Source organism: Dipteris shenzhenensis, chromosome 9 (genome assembly GCF_047967505.1).
Source record: "Dipteris shenzhenensis isolate YYH24624 ecotype China chromosome 9, Dip_SZ_1.0, whole genome shotgun sequence".
In the NCBI taxonomy this organism is placed as follows: domain Eukaryota; kingdom Viridiplantae; phylum Streptophyta; class Polypodiopsida; order Gleicheniales; family Dipteridaceae; genus Dipteris; species Dipteris shenzhenensis.
Genome location: NC_141604.1, coordinates 21677553 through 21700494, shown reverse-complemented (window position 1 = coordinate 21700494; position 22942 = coordinate 21677553). Strand labels below are relative to the sequence as shown.

Sequence of the window (22942 nt, the reverse complement as noted above, 5' to 3'; positions counted from 1 at the left end):
CAATCCAAGTAAGTGCAGAAGCTCTTGGATAGGTTCAACATGCATGATTGTAAGGCTATAGCGACTCCCATGGAGCCGAGGCTGAAGCTTACTATGTATGATGCAGGTGAATCAGTGGATGCCACACTTTACAACCAGGCTGTTGGATGCCTCGTCTGCTTGTGCAATACACGGCCCGATATTCAGTATGCAGTATCTCAGGTGAGCATATATATGCACAGCCCAAAGACAACACATTGCAGGCTGTAGAACGCATCTTCAGATATTTGCAAGGCACAAAGTCTTTTGGCGTGATGTTTCCTAGGGGGGGTGACTTGCAGATGCATGCTTACAGTGACTCATATTGGGCTGGAGACTATGATACCAGGCAGTCCACTAGTGGTAATTGTTTCTTTTTTGCCAACACATGCATTTCTTGGCTGAGCAAGAAGCAATCTACAGTGGCTCTTCCTCATGTGAAGCTGAGTACAGGGCAGCTTTCAGAACGACAGTTGAGTGTGTTTGGCTGCGACGTTTGCTCGCTGATCTTCGTCTCATATTGGAGGGTCCTTCTCCAATTCTCACTGATAGTCAAAGTGCTATAGCAGTGGCAAAGAATCCCGTGTTTCATGCTCATACGAAGCACATTGAGGTTCATTATCATTATGTCAGAGAGAAGCTGCATGCAGGGGAGATCAGTATGATCTATGTGTAAAGACATGACAATGTTGCAGACATCTTCACCAAAGCGTGAGAAGTTTCAGGCATTTCGCAGTGCCCTAAACTTATCTCCTTTTGGTGATTGATCACTACCTTGTAGACCACATTGGCACTGTAGGGGGTGTTAGAATTATTATTATATTCTAGGTAGTGGCCAATGTAATGTAATAAGTGGGTTAGGGACACTTTTCCCTCTTAGAGGTTTTTCCCCCTAACCATGGTCTAATCTCTAACTACGGTTAGTGATTAGATAGGGTTTTGTCACTTAGACAAAACCCTCATCTCTTTCATTGTACTTGACTTTAGTTCAGTACACTTTGGGGAGTGAACTACGTTCAGCTCACTCTCTCTATTTTGCTCACTCTTGCTCTTGCTTCCTGTTTTCTCACAGCAGCTCCGCATGGAGATGCACCACATGCGAGCTCGAGAGCTGAATGAGCAGAGACAGACAGACTATCTCAGGGGCGAATCGTCATGGCCTAGGTAGCCCTAAGGAGCAGCCCCGCGTAGAGAAGCAGATTGCCACGATGCAGACAGGTATCGAGGCAGCCTCCAAGTGGGTGGATGTTATGAAACATGAGCCTACAAAGGCAACCGTTCCGGCCACTCTACTTGAGCAGCAACAAAGAGTCACTAAGGCTCTCAACATTAGGGTTTGCGGGACTCCACGCACTAGCTCCACCGTTTTAGATGCCACCACCTTTGTGAGCTCCAGGGTCCACTCTTGGGGTGCGTGAGCATGGCATTGAGGAGGTGTAAAAGGAGGAGGCACTCACGAATTTTTATTCTTCATTATGGGGGAGATACTCAAATTACATTCTTGCTCCAACTCTTCTACTTCTCTTCTCCATACAAAATCTTATTCTAGGGGATAGCCCCTTTTTGCCTTTACACCATGCCCTTAAAGATTACACGTCATCCTCTACTACTCAACACACTCTAGAGTCTACGTCCATGTATATACAATGTCTATACACCAACAAGCTTCCCCTCAAGCTCAACATGAGCTTGCACATCATACAAGCCTAAAGCTTCCCTAAAATACTCAAACTTATCTTTGCCTAATGCCTTGGTAAAGATATCTGCCACTTGCTCATTTGTTTTCACATATACCAAATATGTTTTGCCACTAATCACTTTCTCCCGTATGAAGTGATAGTGGACCTCTATATGCTTGGTTCTTGCATGGTACATTGGATTCTTTGCTAGCATGATGCTGCTCACATTTCACAAAAGATCACAACACTACCATCAATGCATACTCCCAAATCATCAAGCAATAATCTCAGCCATGTCTCCTCACATGCTGTGCTGGCTACTCTATGATATTCTGTTTCTGTGCTTGGTAAAGCCACTGTAGGTTGTGTTTTACTCTCCAACTCACCATACCACTACCAAGTGAAAAAGCTAATTCATTGGTAGATCTTCTATCCTGATGCTACCAGCCCAATCGTCATGCGTGTATCCATGCAAGCATATCTCTCCACCTTTGGCATAAAATATTCCAAAGCTGAGTGTGGCTTTCACATACCTTAGTATTCTCTTCACAGCATCCAGAAGACTTTTGCAAGGATGCTGCTGCATAAATTGACCCACAACTCCAACTACATAATTCAAGTTTGGCCTTGTAAAAGTCAAATATATCAAGCTGCCAACCATTTTTGTAGGTATCATGTTGTCATTTCATATTTTCCAAGCATATCCAGCCTTTGTATCATCCATATTCCTGCTGCAGGATAATCACATCACTTCAATACCAAGAAAATATCTCAGCTGTCCAAGGTCTTTCATGTCAAATTTACTTGCCAATTTCTTCTTAATTGCTGTAATTCCGGCATCATGACTCCCAGTGATGATTAAGTCATCCACATAAATGATAAGAACCACCATTTTGGCATCCTCTTGCGTTACATAAAAGTGAGCTATCAGCTTTTGACTGTCTAAAATGCATACTCAGCAAAGTCTTACTTATTCTTTGACACCAAGCTCTAGGAGCTTGCTTCAGTCCACATAATGCGTTCCTTAATTTGATACATTGGATATTTGGGGTGCACATACCCCTTCGGCTGGTGCATATAAACCTCCTCATGTAAAGGACCATTTAGAAATGCGTTTTTAACATCCATTTGTCAAAGTTTTCATCCATGCATGCTTGCCAATGCAATTATTGTTCTCGTGGTTGTCATCTTGAGGGGACGAGCATTTTCTGAGCAAAATCTTCCGAGCGTCCGAGCGAAGGAAAAAAAAAGCTTCCAACTATGCATAAATATGGCAAAAATCGATCAGAAGAAAACATAGTTTCACTTAGAAATATGCAAAGTATTATAGCAATGCCTATTTTATACAAAAATCTTTAGGTGAATCTGTAGAAATGGTGAGAGCATAATGGGATGGCTTTTGAAGAAACCCACATGTAGAGTAGACTTCTCTATGAAAATTCCCTTATGATCCTTCTTACAACTTTTACTTAATAGGGGGTGACATTGAAAACCCTCTCTCAACCTATCTTCATGAAAGAGTTTCTTCAAAGAAAACTCATTGAAGCAAGCCATCCAGGTAGTTTCGCCAGCGAAACCCCTTTGAAGCAAGTCTCCCAAGGTAGTTTCGCTGGCGAAACTACCTTGGACAGCACTTTTAAAAGTGACATAACTTTCATATCCAATGTCCAAATATAGTCATTCAACCACTCAAATTGATCGGAACACCCCATTTGAGCACATCTATGGAGTTATATTTTGGAAAATCTTTCATATATAGTATTAAATATTACATGTATTTTATGAGAGTGATATATAAGCCCAAGTTAATACTTATTTATAGTAATTTAAACTTCTTTAGAAACATGTCCATAAATATGCTATAAAAACACTAAAAAGATATTGCCATATGATATAAATGTGTTAATAAGTAATTATGTATGCATAGTATTATTACATTGAGAGTGATTATGAGGAATGTTTCTTAAAGGAATCAACACTTTTTTAAGGTAATAACAGGGGTACAAAGGGATGTCTCTAAATAAGAAAATTATGTTGTGTAAAAATGAATGAGTGACTAGTCTGTATATTTTTATGATAAAGGGATCTAGTTCTAGTGAAAATAAAAGTGTAAAGACCATGTTTCCTAAAGAAAAACATTTTAAAAAATCTCTTGAAAAACACGCTCGGATAAACCTGCTCATAGGTTTTTGCTCGTAAAATTGACGCATCCTCATCTTGACAACCAGGCTGAATGTCTCACCATAGTCAAGCCCATCTTTTTGTGCATACCTTCTTTAGCAACTAATCTTGCCTCCTTGTACCTCTCCATGGTACCATCCAACTTACACTTCACTTTATACACCCATTTACAGCCTATAGCATTCTTAGCCTTATGTAGCTTCACAAGCTTCCAAGTATCATTCTTGAGTAGGGCATCTATCTCCTCATGCACGGCTTTTGTTCAATGTGGATTTTTTAGACTGCTTCATCAAAGCAAGTGGAGTCATATAAGCATAATGCATTCTCATGTAACCATTGTATGTCAATCTATCCATGGCATGCTTAAGCCTTTCCGATCTCCTCAATGGTTGTGTACTTGGCATTTGTTTTCTAGCATGTGGCGGCACATATTTTGCTGCATGCTTATTATCCTGAGATTTAACAAGCTGTAAATCACTTTTTTCATCTCCACTTTCTTCTTCTATGCCCTCATCAAGCTCAATCTTTTCTTCCCTTTATCCACATGTTTATTCACCCTGAGTCTTTCACTCCAAGATTTAACACTATCCAGACTTTCCTCATGCTGAGATGGGCTTGACATAGCCTTACTTGAGGGGACAACTTACTGTTATTCAGCCTTATCATCCTTTGGCATGTATGCATCTTCAACCACCATTGCTTTGGGCTGATACCATGACTCATACTCACTAAACTTTACATCCCTGCTCTCCTAAACTTGCCTTGTGCTAGGATCATAGCACTTATACCCTTTTCTTTCTGTGGGATATCCAAGGAACACACACTTCACCGCCCTTGGTTCCAATTTCTTCCTTACCTCACTAGGCACATGGACATAACAAACACATCCAAATACTTTCAAGTATGCCAAAGTTTGCTTGTGTTCATAGAGCTTCTCATACGGACTCATACCATGTATAGCATTTGTAGGAGTTCTATTCATTATGTGTACCGCTGTGTGGACTGATTCAGCCCAATATGTCAAAAGGCATATGCATCTCATCCATCATAGCTCTAGCTGTATCTTCAGTCACTCTATTCTTTCTCTCTGCTATTGCATTTTGTTGTGGTTGTCTTGCATGTAATCCACCTTTTTATGCCTTGATCATGCAAATAATCATCAAACTCATACGACATATATTCACCACCATTATCTGTGTGAAGGCATTTAATGCAGCAACCATTTTGTTTCTTAACCATCTTCTTGTATTGGCAAAACACCTTGAATGCATCACTCTTTGCCTTCAAAAAAGATGTCCATGTCATGCGACTGTAATCATCTATGAAGGTAATGTAATACTTTGCACCACTTGGTGATACACTAGCAATGGGTCCCCACATATCAAAATGCACAATTTCCAAAGGGTGTCTACTCACTCTCCTCCTCTTTCGAAATGGCAAACGAGATCGCTTGGCATATTGGCATGCTGGACACACATAGCTGAAATGCAAATGACCAAAACTAGGCAACCCTCTCACAAGTTATTTTGTTTGCATCTCTTTCAGCCTTCTATAGTTCATATGGCCAAGCCTCTTATGCCATAATTCAACCGCTTCATCTTGTTTGCGAGCACTTTTTACAGACATACCTTGCTGTAAACAATATTTTCTTGCATCAAAGGTAGATAATCTCCCTCTCTTATGGCCTTTCGCAACCACTTTTTCTAACTCTACCATTGTCAAACTCTTTTACAAAGCTTCCAAATTAATTAAAGCTCACTTGATAATCTTGGTCAGCCATTTGACCCACCGATGCAAGATATTTAGTAATGGTAGGAACATACAACCCATCCCCCAAAGTGTTCTTTACACCATTTTTATCAAGCAAAGGAATGTCTCCAATATGAGTGATTCTATGCATTTGTGAGACCATGCACGGAGTGTGAGCTCAGAGTTGAGTTTCCGGATGGGGCTTTTGGCCGGATATAATGTTATTGGAAGCGCTGTCCTCCGCCTCTGCTTCAGATGCAAGCACCCTACAAGACCTCAGGTGCGTGTGTTGATCACCCTCACAGGCTGCTACAGTCAGTTTTAGTCAACTTTGCAACTCTGGCATTAAAGCAGTGAGCTGCTGTGTTAGCCTTAAAGCAGTGATTGGAAGTCGATGTGTTAGATTTAGTTGTTGCGTTGCGTTATATAGCAGTAGGACAAATATGACAGCGACTCAGATATGGCAGTGACTGTTAACGCGAACGGGACTGTCAAATATAGCAGCGAACTGATTAATGCAACCAATTGGGAGCTCAAAAGCTCAAACAAAAAAGCTCAAATATAAGCTCAAATGAAAGCTGACGTCTGAGACTCAGAAGCCGAAACCTGGCACAGTGGTAGCTCTCCGGTGTGCTGCAAAGATATCCTGGATCTACGTCTGTCGGGTTGTCTTGCGCTGTGGAGGAGGATGTGCTCTCCTCGATCTCTGGATCCGATGTGCTATGTCAAGAGTGATGCCTCGTCTCTGGCGATCTCCTCTGAGGGAGAGCTGAGATAGATCGAATCTCGATTGTGTGTGCTCTAGTCACTCTCCGTGTTGTTCTATGTGTCCCTTGCTTGTTGGCACCATGTCTGCTCTCTTTCTTGATCCATATTGTCCTCATATAAGCAATCTCCTCCTTCACTTCAGTGTGTCGTGGAGCCAACTCAAATGCATAGAAGTCTGTGATCTGCCTCTATGCTTGGTCTATCGTAGTATTTTGTGGTGTGGTCATCTCCTGCTTCTCTATGATCTGTCGCACTAGGATCTCTCAGTGTCGTCGCAACTTCATCAGGTATAGCCCAATACAGACCTGGTCTTGGAAGTGGATCATGCATGAGATTGGATCAAAGATGTGTCCCTCTTGGAAGAGGTAGTGGTATCGTCCCTGGATCTCATAATAGGCTGGGTAGGCCTCCCCTATCCAAGTCCGCTATCGTGCACAATCTGCAAGTCCGCTGCTCTCTGGGTATACCTGCAGCTCTCCCTACTTCAATCCTCAACTGATGGGAGGAGACTCACATCTATCCAATGGTAATCCTCGGTGCGTGTGAGACACCTCTGTCCTCGAGGTACTGGGACGTGAGTCCATTCTCCGATACTCGCAAGAAATGGTCGTGATATCTAGCGGTATGATACGGTTAATTTCATCTTGTGGGATCGATTTTGGTGGTGCATCCATGCTATATTGAAATGGGTGGAGCCGGTCCATCTGAACACCCTGTCTAGCAAACCATGTGGATACGAGTGCATATCATGATGTGCTGGCTCTGCTCTTTGCTAATTGTCTGGATGACTCTAGTGCCAGCCTCGACAATCTGTAGCTGGGTAGTTCCCAGACTCTTTGGAGAAACTGAAAGATGGCATTGATCTGAAGTGCTGTCATAGCGAACTCTACTTGTATGATTTGGTGTGGGACTGAGGGCTTACTACGAATCATCCTAGATCCCATGGTCACCTGTAGCCTCTCAAATTTCTCCCACTCTATCGCCGGGAGATCACATCCCCAGAAGGGTGCTGCATACATGGCAATTGGCCTCACTAGGGTGTCGAAAAGCTAGCCCTTTGTGAGTGGATTCTGAAAGTGAGCCTGGAAACACTGTCTCTGTAGTCAGGCTAGAGCGCCCTGTCCTTGTGTGAGTTCTGCACTGTTTGCATGGGTCATCGTGTCTTGCAAAAACTAGTCCTATGAAAACTGCCCCCAAGTATGTGTAGGACTGCACTATCTCCATTGACTCACCTCAGTAAGTGAAGCTTTCTCGGATGAAGTACTACTCGTGAGGTATTGAAGATCGTAACCTTGGTCTTCCCAAGGTAAACTGTCAGGTCTTTCTCTCTGCAAAACACCTCTAGGGCATCTAAATGTCTCTGTGGTCCCGAGAGAGAGAGAAAGAAAGAAGAAAGAAAGTGTATTATTGTCCACTAAAGGCCAAAATGGGCCCATGGGACATCAAGAACTCTGCATACAAGATAGCACAAAATCAACGTGCCACAAAGAAGAGGCATCGTCGAATATCATCTAAGTGCTACGCAATACAATGCAAGTGAAAGTACATAATGTCAAATCTGAGCCTAAATACAAAGTAAACTAGATGCAAGGAAACCGCCCCTGGGTGCAAAATGGGGGGATGAGTACAATATGCCAATGCAAAGATACAAGTCCAGGTGTCACGGAGTCTGAGAACCAAAATAATACTGGAAATCCTGTCCATCGACTCTGCCTCCTGCTATGAGAGTACAAATCTGAGCAAAGGTGAGGTGAGCGGTTGGTGGGGCGAGATCTCCATAAGTCTCCTCCGAAAAGCTGCCATCATCCTGGATCGTCTGGAGATGAAGCGACGAGTATGTCCCCTATGTAACAAGATCCTGCGGCGTCTACAAACCATCTCATATGTACATCCACAGGGTGGAGGCATGTGTCCTGTGTGAGCTCTGACCTCCTCGTGCTCCTCCTGGTCTCTGTCCCTCTGGTATAGCGTGTGCCTGAGCTCTATCAGGCTGGGCTCTATCACGCTCCGGTCTGTGCTGATGGTCTCTGAGGTAGTCTCGTCGAAGCATAGTGGCCTCCCTGACATAAAGAGCTAGGCAATGCTGATCCTCGTAGTCCATCACTCGTGAGAGAGGTCCAAAGCCATCCGTGAAGAGACAGTGGAATCTACCTCTGAGCTCATAATATAGTGGGCATCTGCAAATGAAGTGCTCCTCTGACTCCACCTCTCCCATGGTGCAACAAGGGCAGATCCTGGTCTCTCGGCCTGGTCGCCGTCCATCCTCCATGCGTCGCATCCTACCAGCCTCTATCTCGAGCTGATGCGAAGAGACTCTAAGCTGGCCAAGGGCAATCCTCAGTGAGTGGGACATGTGGATACCTGTATAGCCTGGTGGAATGACAAATCCATCCTCTGAGATCCGAAGGAAGTGGTCACGATATGTGGCCATCTTCGTCGAAAGCTGGGATGGATAAATCCAAGTGCGATACGTATGAAGCTGCAGCAAGTCTGCTCTCGTGACCTGGCTAAGCTCGTGGCAAGTCAACTCGAGATGAGGGGCATCTATGCTGTATCGGAAGGGAGGTAGTTTATCCATGTCTAGTCCAAGAGATGTGAGCCACCTAGTGAGTCTGAAGTACCAGCAGTATCGGGCCCCAGATCGTGCCAACTCCATAGAAGATGCAAGTGCTAACCATGGCAACCGAGCTCTGCCTGCTGCTGAGTCTCCAAACTCCCTAACCCTATGCAAATACATGACCGAATGAAACACTGCATCCAATGCAAGGGGAGTAGCTCCAAACTCTGCTAGCATGATCTCGTGCGGAACTGTAAGCCTTGGCCCTAATGAGCCGAGAGAACATGATGATCTGTAACCTCTCTACTCGTCTCCAATCTGCAGCGCCGAGGTCTCCTGCCCAGAAAGGAGCTGCATACATCACAGCTGGTCCCACCAATGTATCAAAAAGCAAGGATTTCGTATCGGGATGCTGAAAGTGGGACTGAAAACACTGACGCTCAAGATGAGCCAACGAAGCATACCCTTTACTAATCCTATCTCGTGCTGCATATGTCATGGTGAAAACCGGTCCCCTGAAAACTGCCCCCAAATAAGTGTACTCTCTAACAAGCTCAATGGGCTGTCCGTCATATGTGAAGCAAAACTCATCCATGCTGTAAATACGATCAGAGGTGTTGAAAACCATAACCTTGGTCTTGCCAAGGTTTACGGTCAACCCCCTGTCCTGGCAAAACCTGTGGAGTGCCTCAATATGTGCCTGGAGGCCCTGAGCAGTAGAGGAAATGAGAACCACATCGTCCGCATACATGAGGATAGGAATGGAGGATCCTGAGAGAGTAGAGCCCACACCGCCTGTTATCTGTATAAACATCTCTAGCTCATCAATATATAATCCAAAGAGAGTAGGAGAGAGCGGGCAACCCTGCTTCACCCCAATCGTGCTGCATACCTCCTCTGAGAGCCCCTCACGTGTCCGAACCCGACCAGTGACCCTCTCATACAAAGCCATGATAGCCCACTGTATCTCTCCACTGAAGCCCATCTGGCGAATCCTCTGAAACAATCTGAATCGCAGAACTGTGTCAAATGCCTTCCTGAAGTCCACGAAGCAACAATAAAGCCGTTGCCTTCGTGACTTCGCCTCCTCTACCAGTGCCCTGAGTGTGAGGATGTGGTCAAGTGTCGAATGATCCCTGCGAAATCCAGCCTGCCCTCTGGCTCTGAGTCCTGTCATCTCGGCATGGTCATTTATACAGCTTTCCAAAACTGATGCATAGATCTTGGCCATAACGTGGCCAATCATGATGGTCCTGTGATTCGACGGCTCCATAGGGTCCCCTGACTTGTGGATAGGTACTATGGTATTGCCTAACCAGGACTGTGGTAGGCCTGTACAAACAAACTCATTGAAGAGACGGGAAAGAACAAAATCTAAGGCATCAATCCCATGGATTACATACTCCGCTTGCAATCCATCATGATCCTTAGCTCTCCCGTTCTTCAATCGGTGGAGTGCTGCACGGACACTCTCTGGTGTGAAGAGACTAGATGAAGCTGGCCTAGGGGAATGGGATAAATCGATGGCTGGCTGATCTGGAACATCGTATAGAGCTGAAGTGTATGCAGACCAGACACGTGGATCTGTGAGGGGGCTCTGAGACTTCGAGCGGAGGAATTTTCTCCAGAATTCCTTGGAGTCACAGCTGAAAAGCAAGCTTCTCAGCTCCTCCTCATTCCGGGCTAGAAATTGGCGTTTCTTGCGCCTAACCAACCACTTGTAGTCTCTCTTGGTTTCGGCAAGGAGGGGAGACTTCTCCTTGGTCTCAAGGTGAAGTTTCCTGCGGAGTTCCTTACACTCCTCGTCATACCAACCGTTGCAAGGAACAAGACCAACGGGTGGGGGACTAGACGAATGACATGTGGCAGGGAACGACATGTGAGCGGCAGAAATGAGTGAAGTATGTACAAGTTCCCACCGGTCCTGCGTGGATGGTAGAGCATCTAATAGATGAGGACGGAGTAGGCGGCTGAGGTTCTGGCTATATACATCATCGAACTGGTGGTCGAAATGAACCTCGTAATAGGGTTGGCGGTCATGATAACGAGGGGGGGGTGGGTCATGGGAGACATTAGTCAAAGTAAAGTGGATGAGTGCATGGTCGGCAGAGGGCATGAAGGGGCTAACAGTAAGGCTATGGATGGAAGGGACTAGAGTCGGGGGACCTATGATGTAGTCGATCATGCTAGTACCACGCCCAGAAGCAGAAGAGAATGTAGGCATGGAAGACTGTGGCCACCTGGACAAGCTGTTATAAATGACCATACTGTGCGAGGTGAGGAGCTCCAGTAACTGACGTCCCTGATCTGTGGGCTGTACTGTGCAGTCTGATGAAGTCCGACAGAGGCTATCATCATGAAATGCTGGGAGTATGACTGGATCCTCGATGAAGTCATAAGTGAGGGCCTGTCTGTCTGAGGTTCTCGCGTTGAAGTCTCCTAAAAGGATGACTTCTCCGCGATGTGAAAAATCTGCAATGTCCGCTGAGAGATCCTCAAATATGGACTGGCCTGGTCCAGTGGAAGAATAGATCGACTGCGCCGGGGGGAAGTAGCAAACTGCAATAAAAAGATCTCGCTGAGGGGCTCTGCGGCAGATGCGTACCCACAAGAATCGGGCATGTGAATCCGCTCTCTCCACTGTGATGATCCGATCGAGATGCTCTCTGTACAAAATGGCCACTCCTCCAGATCCTCTCACTCCAAATGTCCGGGTGTGCTGCCTGAAGGCAGATCTCCATGTATACCCTGTCACTCGTGGCAAAGGTCTCTCTGGACTCTCGTGTGTCTCCGTGAAAAAGATGATATCTCTCCCAAAGAATGCCCCCCGTAGATTGCCTGGCTGTGCTGTAAAAGAACCATTGCAGTTCCATACAGCGATGCGTAGACTATCTGACGGGTGGTGTGTCCCATGGGCCCTGTCCCATCAAGCGGTCGTAGCAGGAGGTGGAGGTGGGGCTATATCTGCTGGTCTGTCATCTCTAAGCACTGTGGGAGCACGCCTCAAAGTGCCTGTGATGAGTCTGCCATCCCTGATCACTGCCCACTTGCCCTGAGCTCGGGCTGCATCTCTCTGAGGCATGAGCGTTTTGCGCTCCTCAACCTGTATCTGAGTCAGATCCTCGTCCATGGAAATCTGTGGGTGGTCTCTGAGTGTCCCTCTCCTCCTGAGGGCAGCTAGACGTGCCTGGGCATCTCTGAATCTGATAATGAGGGGCTGCTCTCTAGTTCGATCCCTCCCGACTCTATATGATCCTACTATGCCATGATCCTGTACTCCCAGTGTCTGAGAGACAAAGGTCACAGCCTGTGTCATCGTGGACTCTGTCGCCGAGGGCAAGATACCACGAATGCGAATGTTGAGGGCCTTTGTGGCCCTCTGCTGTGACTCGGCCAATGTAGCTGATACAGTCGATCTCTGAGGCTGTGATGGCTGACGGCGGACGACATCCACCCACTCTGTGGCTCTTTGGACCTCTGTCTGAAGGGAGGTCAAACGCTCCTCAACCGCTGCTACTGTTGTAGTGGGAGATGTGTCTATGTGCTGAACGCGAGTCTCGATCTGCTGCACTCGCTCTGTGTGTCCATGAATCTCTCCAGCAAGAGTCCTATGAGTCGCCTGTAAGACCTGAAGATCTGTCCTAATAGACAAGATCTCCCGATCCTGCTGTGTCACTCGATCAGCAAGAGATGCAACCTGAGCTGTAAGTAGAGCAATGGTCTCGTCCTTCCTGTGAAGCATCTGAAGGGCAGCTCGGAGGTGGGTCTCAAAGTGCTGAAGCTCTGGTAGGATGTGGCGGCAAGGACAAACAGCACAAGGCATGGAAGGAGAAAGAAAGGGAGAAAGGGGGGAAACCGGTAAGGTGGGTAGCGGGGATGAAGGAGAAGGCTGGAAAGGGGGAGAGAAAGCGGGTACCGGGGATGGAGAGGAGGGGATGGGTAAAGTCTGTAGAGAGGATGAGGAGGAGGGAGCCTCTGGCAAAGTAGGTAAAATAGGCGACAAAGGGGGGGAAGAGGTGACAGAGGGCTGTGAGAGGGGGAGCAAAAAGGGTGGAGAAGGGGTAGGAGAAGAAGGAACCTGAGAGGGGAGGGGTGAAAAAAACTGCGGGTACCAAGTAGCTATGGGTGGAAGATGAGATAATGGAGCTGAAACCGGTGTACCTGCGACTGGGAGTGCAGCAAGTGCGGGCACTGCGCTGGGCGGAAGATGAGATAGTGGAGCTGAAACCGGTGTACCTGCGATTGGGAGTGCGGCAAGTGCAGGCACTGCGCTGTCCTTTGAAGAAGATGCAAGTCCTCTTCTACTATAGTGCAGCATATCGGTCGTGGCGGCCATTGATGTTGCTGCTGTTGAGAGAGAGAGAGAGAGAGAGAGAGAGAGAGAGAGAGAGAGAGAGAGAGAGAGAGAAGAAAGAAAAAAAAAAAATATTAACATCCACGGGAGACCTCGCGGGCCTATGGGACAAAGTGCACAGAAAAGCGAACTCATACAAGCCTCAGTGGGCTGAAGCAAAGGGTATGCTAGGACCCTTGCTGAGTACTACTGAGTACTAGTCTATGCTGACAGAATCATAATCATATCAAGCAATCTATCCAGGCACTGGGATGAAACCAAAGCCTGGTATAGTGATGGCTCTCTGGTGGGCTGCAAAAATGCCTCGTATTTGCATCTGTCGAGTTGTCTCACGTTGTGGTGGGGGGCGCGGTCTTCTCGCTCTCTGGACTCTTTGGGCTATGTCTAGAGTGACCCCTCGTCTGTGTTGGTCTCCCCTGAGGAAAGTTGTGATAGGTTGGACCTCAATAGAGTGTACTCTGGGGGCTCTCTGTCACACGTGGCCTTTGCGCCCCTCTCTCGGTGGTATTGTTCCGGCTGCTCATCCAGACTGCTCTCATATCGGCTAGCTCCTCTTCCTCCACTCTACTGTGTTCGGGGGCTGACTCAAATGTATAGAAGTTTGTGACGTGCTGCTGTGCCCGGTCACCCTCTATGTCCTGTAGTGGTCTGACCATCCCTTGCTACTCTCTGATCTGTCGTAGAAGCGCCTTCCTGTGTCGCCGCATCTCCATCAGATAAAGCCCAATACAGACCTGGTCATGGAAATGGATCAGTTGTGACAAAGGACCAAAGCCACTCCCCTCTAGGTAGAGACAGTGGCAGCGTCCCCGAATCTCGTAGTAGGTTGGGCAAACACAAAGAAAATGCTCCTCTGTCTCAACCGTCCCCAGCGTACATAGCGTGCAGACCCGCTACTCTCCCTGCCTCAATCCTTAGCTGATGGGATGAAACCTGCATCTGACCAATGGCAATCCTCAGTGCATGAGATACTTCTCTATCCTCGAGATACTGAGGTCTGATAATGAATCCCTCTAAAACTCTCAGGAAGTGGTCGCAATAAAACTGGGTCTTGGTGGAAAGCTCTTGGTCCCCCCCCAAAGTCTGGGATGTGTGAAGCTGGAGGAGGTCTAACTGTGTGATACGATTGATCTCAGCTCGCGGGATCGACTCAGGAGGTGTATCCATGCTGTACTGAAAGGGGGGAAGCCTGCTCATCTGGATACCGTGCCTGGCAAGCCATGTAGATATGTGTGCATACCATGTGTCTGCCCTGCTCTCTGCAAGTCGTCTGGATGACTCTAGGGCCAACCTCGGAAGTCTCCAATGGGATAGGTCCCAGACTCTGTGGATGAAAGTCACTGTTTGAAAGATGGCATCAACCTGGAGAGGTGTCATGGCGAACTCTGCCTGTACTATCTCATGTGGAACTGAGGGCTTACATCGGATCCCATCGTCACCTGTAGCCGCTTGAAGCTCTTGTAGTCTGTCCTTGGAAGATCGCACCCCCAGAAAGGTGCTGCATACATGACAGTCGGACGCACTAGTGTGTCGAAAAGCCAGCCCTTCGTTGGTGGATCCTGGAAGTGCGCCTGGAAACACTGCCGCTCTAGTCTAGCTAGAGCACTACGCCCTCGTGTGAGTCATGCTTGGGCTGCTTGTTTCATTGTGAAGATGGGTCCTGTGAAGACTGCTCCCAAATATGTGTATGACGGCACTATCTCCACTGGTTCACCACGATAGGTGAAAGTAAGTCGGTTAGTCACTAATCGTGAGGTGTTGAAGCTGATGACCTTAGTTTTCCTAAGGTTGACCGTCAGATCTCTCTCTTTGTTTTGAAAAAAAAAGATCTCTCTCTTTGCAAAACACCTCTAATGCCTCCAGATTTCTCGGAAGCCCCTCCGCTGAAGAGGATATAAGGACTATATCATCGGCATATAACAATATTTGTATGAGGAGATCCCCTAATAATGAGCCCTCGCCACCTAGGCGATCTATGAAAGATGCGATCTCATCAATGTAGAGTCCAAAGAGAGTCGGTGAGAGAGGGCAGCCTTGCTTCACCCCAATGGTGCTCTTGACCCAATCTGATAGACCGCCTGGGGCACGGACCCTGCCTCTGACTGACTCATATAAGCTCATCACACCCCAAATCAGCATCTCTGGGATCTGCATCTCCTGTGGTCTCCTACTCATGCGGGATCGTGGAGCAATGTCGAAGGCTTTTCGAAAGACTACGAAGCATGTGTAGACTCTCTGATGTCTGGACCTTGCCTCCTCAATGATAGCCCTCAGAGTGAAGATGTGGTCTAGAGTGGAGTGCTGCCTCCTGAATCCTTCCTACCCTAGTGCTCGCTGCCCTCATGCCTCTGTATGACTAGTGATCTCTCTCTCTAGTACCGATCCATAGATCTTGGCCAGTGTGTGGCCAATCATGAGGGTGCGACAGTTCCCGGTGTCCATGAGGTCTCCTGCTTTGTGTATCGGTACGATAGTAGTGGTGCTCCATGCTGGTGGGAAGCTGTGACAAACTGCAAGGTTAAACATATGTGCAAGGATCGGTGCTAGGACCTCCTGCCCATGTGCGAAGTGCTCTGTCCGAAGGCTTTCGTGATCCTGTGCTTTCCGGTTGTGGAGTCGGCGAAGTGCAGCCCGCACATTCTGTGTAGTGAATAGATGACAGGTAGTGGGCCTGGGCATAGAGGACATGTCTGCCGGTGTCTGCCTCGGGACATCATAGAAGGAGCATGCATAAGTGTGCCACACGCCCGGATCCGTGATGGGGATGGGTATCCCTGAAGTTTTTGATACCAAAACTTGAAAATGACGAAGCTCACTCGAAGAATTATATGAGTATGTTTGGAACTATGATATAAAGACTGCATTCCCTCCAATGCAAATGCATTTCGGACACCCATACCGATGAAACAGAATCTTGACTACATCTCAGTTTGTACAATGGCCAATGCATTCGCACACTGATGATTGGTGACTGCACAAGAATGATCCAGGTTGCTAGTGAATACATCATGCACATTACATAATGTGATAATAAAGTTTGAGCAGTGTGACTCTTGGAGGTTGTCTTTGGTGAAGGTTTAATTCTGGGCCCACATTTTGAAGGGCACATCCAAACATTTGGAAACATTTGAAAATGCCAAATGTGTGGATGGAACTAGCCTTGAGAGCATGATACATGTGCATTGATGAGTACCTCTAATGGATAAATCTGTTAGAATTGCCTCTTTTGGTCGAAAGGAAAATTGTCTTGACTCTTCATACTTACATTGATGCTCTGATCCAGAGATGGGACCGTATGGAGAAGATAACAGAGAGAGTCTCTGGGAAATATTGAGTTAGAGATGATAGATCTTGGTTTGCATCTGCCTTAAGGTGCCTGCAGGATATGTATACATTCTTAGGACGAATCACTGGTGCACTGTGATGTGTGCATCCATGGTTTAGGTGCATAAGATTACCACATTTGATATGATGCAAGAGTCGCAGTCAGGGATTCAGATAACAGGAGGTGTACATCTGGCTGTAGCTTCATGATTGGAGAATATTGCATGTCTTGGTTCAGCAAAAAGGAATGGACGGCTGCCTTTCATCAATGAAGGTAGAGTATTGAGGACTGGACTTGGGGGGGGATTGGTGGGTGTTGGATATCAATGTTAAACCCTCTGATAGCAAATCAGCCCTTCATTTCACAACATGTAAGGCCAACAAACTAGGAGAAGCCAATGAGCATGTCTAGAATATAGGATCTAGTATGGGCCAAAAAAACAGCAAAGCAAGTTGTCAACCAGCCACACGAATCTCGGTGGTTAAGCCACATGGCAAGTCAGATCGTGTAGCAGTTTGGATGTACTACAGTGCATCCCTTCATGTTTGAGCTGTCGTGGTTGAATTGCTTTCTTTAGCTCTCCTCTCAGCCTCTCCCCGTTAGCCCCTCCTCCCGCTAGCCTCTCCCTCCCGCTAGGCTCTTCCTGCTCAACCTCTCCTCTCTGCTAGCCTCCCCGCTCAGCTTCTCCGCTAGCCTCTCCGTACAGCCCTCCGTACCACCTCCGTACATCCCGTCGCACAGCTCCGTAGTCCCCTCCGTACAGCTCGTTGTACACTCCCCTTACAGTCCCCGTACAGGTCTCCATACAGCACCGTACAGCCCCCGTACAGGTCTCCGTACAGGTCATTGTACAACACCGTATAGCTCTCCGTACCCTTTTCGTACATCCCATACCAGTCCATCGTACCTGCCCGTACCTTCTCCCAGCAAAGCCCCTAGGGTTTCTAACCCCGAGTTGGGCTAAACTCCCAGCCCAACTCAGGGGTTAGGTTCAGCTAGGGAGCTCTGAGAAATAGCCAATATGGATTGGCCTACCCTCTCCTCCAAATCCCCCTCAACTCCATCAACCTCAACTATTGGGACTCGGTACTCTATAGTTGCAGCCATGACACCATCTCCGTATGCACGCAATTACCAGCAAGAAGGGTCCAAACGACCTATCATTGGACAACATGAACATATTTATTATTTGAAGCAAGCAGTCAGAGAGTTAAGGCTTGAGCTGGCAGAGGTAAAAGCTTGACTTCAAGTTCTAGAGGGACCTGGCAAGCAGGCAGTAATTGCTGAGGTTGTTGACTCATGTAAGAATTCTCCTTCTACTCCTCAACTAGTCTCTACAGTCAAAGGTATGGTCCATACTGAAGTACAATCAATCAAGAAAGAAGTGATTGAGGAGTTTGACACAAAGGCAAACAAGACTGATATCCAAGAAGAGATCAAGGAACACGAGGCCAGACGTGATAATGCATTGAAGATTAGAGTGGGGGGGCTCCCTGAAGGATGGTCCAAAGATGATGACTCTTTCAATGAGACTTTAGCACATGTCAAAGCAGCCATGCCTAATATTGAATGGAAGGTTGATGATGATAATGATGATGATGATGATGATGATGATGACAAGGCAACTAATATCCGGCATTCCAAAGGACATGCTATTCTTACACTCAAGTCGCGAGATTTACGGATCAAGTTTCTTCGACAATCTTACAAGCTGAAAGGGACTAAGATATGGATAGCTGAGGAACTTACACAAGCTCAATTGAAGAACAAGGCAACATAATTAGCTAAAGTCAGGGCTGCTAGGAAGGATGGAAAATGGGCAGTTTATCGTGAAGGCATAGCACTAATCAAAGAGTTTCAATCAAAACCAAAAGACTCTCAGTCTTAAACTGATGTATGGCTGATTACTTCTTCAGACTATGATGTAGGTATTCTAAATAATTGGGGTTGCTTTTTGTAGAGAAGGGGGAAGGGGCAGATTTGGAGATGGGGAGAGAATAGCAAAAGGAAGGGAGGAGAAGAGAGGAGAAGGGGAAGGAGAAAGGAAGAGAGAGAAGGCTGAGGGAATAGAGAGAGGGGGAGAGAGAGAGTGTGAGCGTAGGCAGCAGGTAGCAGGAGGGAGAGAGAGAGTGTGAGCGTAGGCAGCAGGTAGCAGAAGTACTTGAGTGTCCATGTGATCCGTTTTGACCTTAATCTTGCTACCGTACAGGTAGTGGTGCCATTTTGCAAAAGCATGCAAGATTGCCAGCATCTCTTGATCATAAACATGATAATTCATTTCTCTGGCATTAAACTTCCTGCTCTCAAAAGCAATCACAACATGCTCTTGTTTTAGGACAGCCCCTAAACCTTTGCCACTGGCATCCGTCTCAATAATGAAAGACCGTGAGAAATCAGGGCACACCAATACAGGTGCATTGCTAAGGGCATCCTTGAGGTTATCAAAGCTGAGTTGTGCTGCTTCTGACCATTGGAAGGCATCCTTTTTCAGCAAATCAGTGAGAGGGGCAGCCCTTTTGGCGAAGTGCCTAATGAATCTCCTGTAAAAAGAAGCAAGACCCAAGAAACCTCTGAGCTGCGTGGTATTTTGTGGCTGCGGCCACTCCTTAATGCATTTCACCTTAGCTGGGTCTACCCTGATTCCGTGCCTGCTTACAACATGACCAAGATATTCAACCTCCTCTGCCATAAATGTGCACTTGCTGGCCTTGGCATAAAGCTGATGCATTCTCAAGATTTCTAGCACTTGTCGGACATGGTCAATGTGTTCCTGTGCATCCTTACTATAAATGAGAATGTCATCGAAAAATACCAGCACACATTTGAAAAGAAGGTGGTGTAAGATATTGTTCATGAGTGCCTGGAAGGTGGCTGGTGCATTAGTCAAACCAAAAGGCATCACCTTGAACTCATATAATCCTCTTTCTGTACGAAAGGTAGTCTTATGCTCATCACCCTCTTTCATCCTGATCTGATGGTAACCTGACCTCAAATCAATCTTTGTGAAATACTGAGCACCCTTGAGTTCATCCAGCAGGTCATCAATCCTGGGAATAGGAAACCTGTTCTTAATGGTGGTCTTATTCGATTCTCTGTAATCAATGCACATACGAAAAGAGCCATCCTTCTTTTTCACCAGGAGTACTGGAGATGCAAATGGCGAGGTGCTATGAGCAATGAAGTTTTTCTGAAGCAAATCTTGCACCTGTGTTGCCACTTCCTCCCGTTCAACCTTAGAGAGTCGGTACGGGACCTTGTTTATTGGTTTACTACCATGTTCCAGGACTATGGCATGATCAACATCTCTTTTTGGGGGCAACTGAGATGGCATATCAGCAAACACATCCCCAAATTCTAAGAGCAATTTTTGCATTTCACAATTATCCACATGGGGAATACCACCCTCCTGAGGTACAGAGACATTCAATGCATAAATGGCACTTTCGTTCTTGAGCTCCCTAGCTAGCTGCCTTGCTGAAATGACCTGCAATTTCTGATTCACAATGCCCTGCAATGTAACAGTTCTACCTTTGTGGCAAAACTCAAGAGATAAAGCATTCAAATCTATACTGATTTTCCCCAGGGATTTCAGCCAATCACAACCCAGGACAGCATCTATGGGTCCCATATCCAATGCCAAAAGATCACCTGCAAACTCATAATGATCAGAAAACTTGATCCTGGCATCCTGGCAACAATGTCTGCTGATCATGTGCTGTCCATTTGCGATCTCCACTTTCAGACCATGGTCTATCTCTGTAGCAACTAATCCCAATCTTTGCAATGTTCTACAATTAATGAAACTGTGAGTGCTACCACTGTCTACCAATACATGGACAGATCTGCCATTAATCATTCCCTTCAACCTGATTGTGTCAGCACTTTTGGCACCCATCAAGGCATGTAGTGAGATGGTATACAGTGTAGACTGGGCATCCCAATAAATCTGTTCATCATCCACAGGAACATTACCATTAGCATCACCTCTAACAGGAAAAGGCATTGTAGGTTGATGCTCCAACACAGAGAGTGTTGGCTTACGGCCTTTCCTGCTACATGTAGGCTGAATATCAATCTCATGCATCACATGAGTGGTTTGCTCAATAGCCCCACCCGGATCAAAAGGAAAAACAGTCCCCTTTGTGGCATCTGTGTCAGGAGACTCATCTACATCATGAACTCCTGTGAATTCCTCATGAGAGACATCATGGGGGTCTGCTACATCAGCCACTTCATCATCATCAGATAATTCAATTATCATGCTGAGTTTGGCTGAGCTGACATTCTTCATTTTGCACACATCTCGGTGCTCAGGTGTCCATTTCTCTCCACACCTAAAGCATAAATTTGCCTTCTTTCTACTGTCCATTATGGCTCTGGAATGTTGTTTAACTTCTGATTTGCCAAAACCAGCGCTGGGTTTGACACCTGTCTTTGCATCCATGGGCCTGTATGGCTTTGCATATGGCATCTTACTTCCAGAAACCGTTGGATATCATGGGAAGGAAGCAACTGCTGGTTTCTTATCAATCCAATCAGCAGAATTTGTCTTCCTGTCAGCATCATAAGCAGTACCATAGAAGCTATGTGACACATGCTTGTACTTGCCAGCATATTTTGGCTCAAACACCTCAGCAAGCTGGGCTGCTCGCTCAATGGTTAGAGGATTGTGAGCTCTCACATCAGCAGCTAGAGAGGGATCTAAGCCTTGTATAAAACGCAGCAACTTCCCTTTCTCAGAAATATCCTGTACAAACAAAGAAAGTCTCCAAAAACGCTGCAAGTACTCCTGGACCGTACCTGTTTGTGACAGTGCATAGAATTAAGCAAGGTACTGTTCAAGGATCAGGGCCGAGACGAAGGTCGTGACCATAAGCTCCTTGAACTGTTTCCAGGTGGTAGGCTTCTGAGGTGACTCTCGCATGTAACGCCACCATGTATGTGCATAATCCTGTAAATGCATGCCAGCAAAAATGATCCTCTCCTCATCATTCTTAGGGTAGAAGCGGAAATAATCTTCAAGCTTCGTGAGCCACTCCTCCAACTCATTGGGAGTGCGAGTGTCACCCTTAAACTTATGCACAGAGATTTTATCTTTCACATCTTTGGCTGCGTTATTCCTATAGTGACTACCAGCATACTCACGCTTGAAGCTCACATACTGTGAAAAGGGCATCTCATTACGAACATCCTCAGGCAAAGCCCTATATGAACGTAAGGCATCTGAAAGCATATCATCCATGTTTGCATGCTGCCCACTTCCAGCATCATGCTGATTAGGAGAACCACTCCTCTGATGCATAAAGTGCGTCTGACTGAAAGCATTACCTCCCTGATACGCAGGCTGAGTCTGACTGAATGTATTAACAGGAGGAGTCATCGAAGCATGCAATCCCTGCTGAGTCTGCCTGCCATAAACATCTCGGTGGGTGGGTGGCATAGAAAAAGGTTGAGAAGAGGACTGGCCCCTCTCCCAACTGCCCTGAAACCCAACACCCAATCCAGGCATGCTCGCCGTTGGCAAAAATGTGCCAATGGGCCGGCCCAAAATGGACGGCTCAGCCAATGAAATATGCGAGCCAAATGGAGGCCTGGAATCAATAAGAGAAGTGCTCGGCGGCACGGGCAAGGCATCACCAAAATCAACATAATCCCCATGCTGGGGTGCATGCATAGAACCAACATCATAAGTGCGACGGCCATCAGCCATAAATCCCCTGTGTGGGTCAGGAAAATCACCCTGGCTATCTGACTGATCCCCGTGCTAGGGTGCGGGCTGCTTACCCTTATCGTGCATACTGATGGCGGTAGTGATCTGTTGCCCAAGGTTCTTACCCATCTGGGTGATAGCTGTATCGTGCATAGCCATAGCAGTGGTGAGCTGCTGCCCCAACCGCTGACCCATCTGCTGAAAAGCCCCCTGAAGCATCGAGGCCAATGCATCTAGAAACTGTGTCGGTAGGCATAGCAGAAACTGGCTGTGAAGGAGATGCACCCTCTGGGACCGGCATCTGCTCCTGCTGAGCAACATCGTCACCGTGCTGAGATGACTCATTCGACCGGGGTGCACGTTTGGGTGCCATGAGTGACACGAGGAAAATGTGCCAAGTGTCGAAGGCTCGATGTAGAGGCTCGAGAGGTGTCAGTAAAGAGGCTCAAATGCAGTCGTTGAAGAGGTTCGAAGAAAGCTCAGGGATGGGCAACAACGCCAGAGATGCAGGGCTAAGGGAAGGAAAAACGGCGGGGCGACGACAGGGGAGCTGGAGTAGCGACGACGGGGAGCTGGAATACTACACAGACTGTTGAGGCTC

General features: G+C 46.8%; 1 protein-coding gene and 1 pseudogene across 1 annotated transcript in view; one reads left to right on the top strand and one right to left on the bottom strand.

Annotated features, from left to right (window-relative positions):
• The window catches only part of LOC147898364 (uncharacterized), a 206955-nt gene that overhangs the window by 34954 nt on the left and 149059 nt on the right, over nt 1–22942 (top strand). The gene's annotated exons all lie outside the window — the stretch shown is intronic.
• LOC147898365 (uncharacterized) lies at nt 1669–22433 on the bottom strand (annotated as a pseudogene).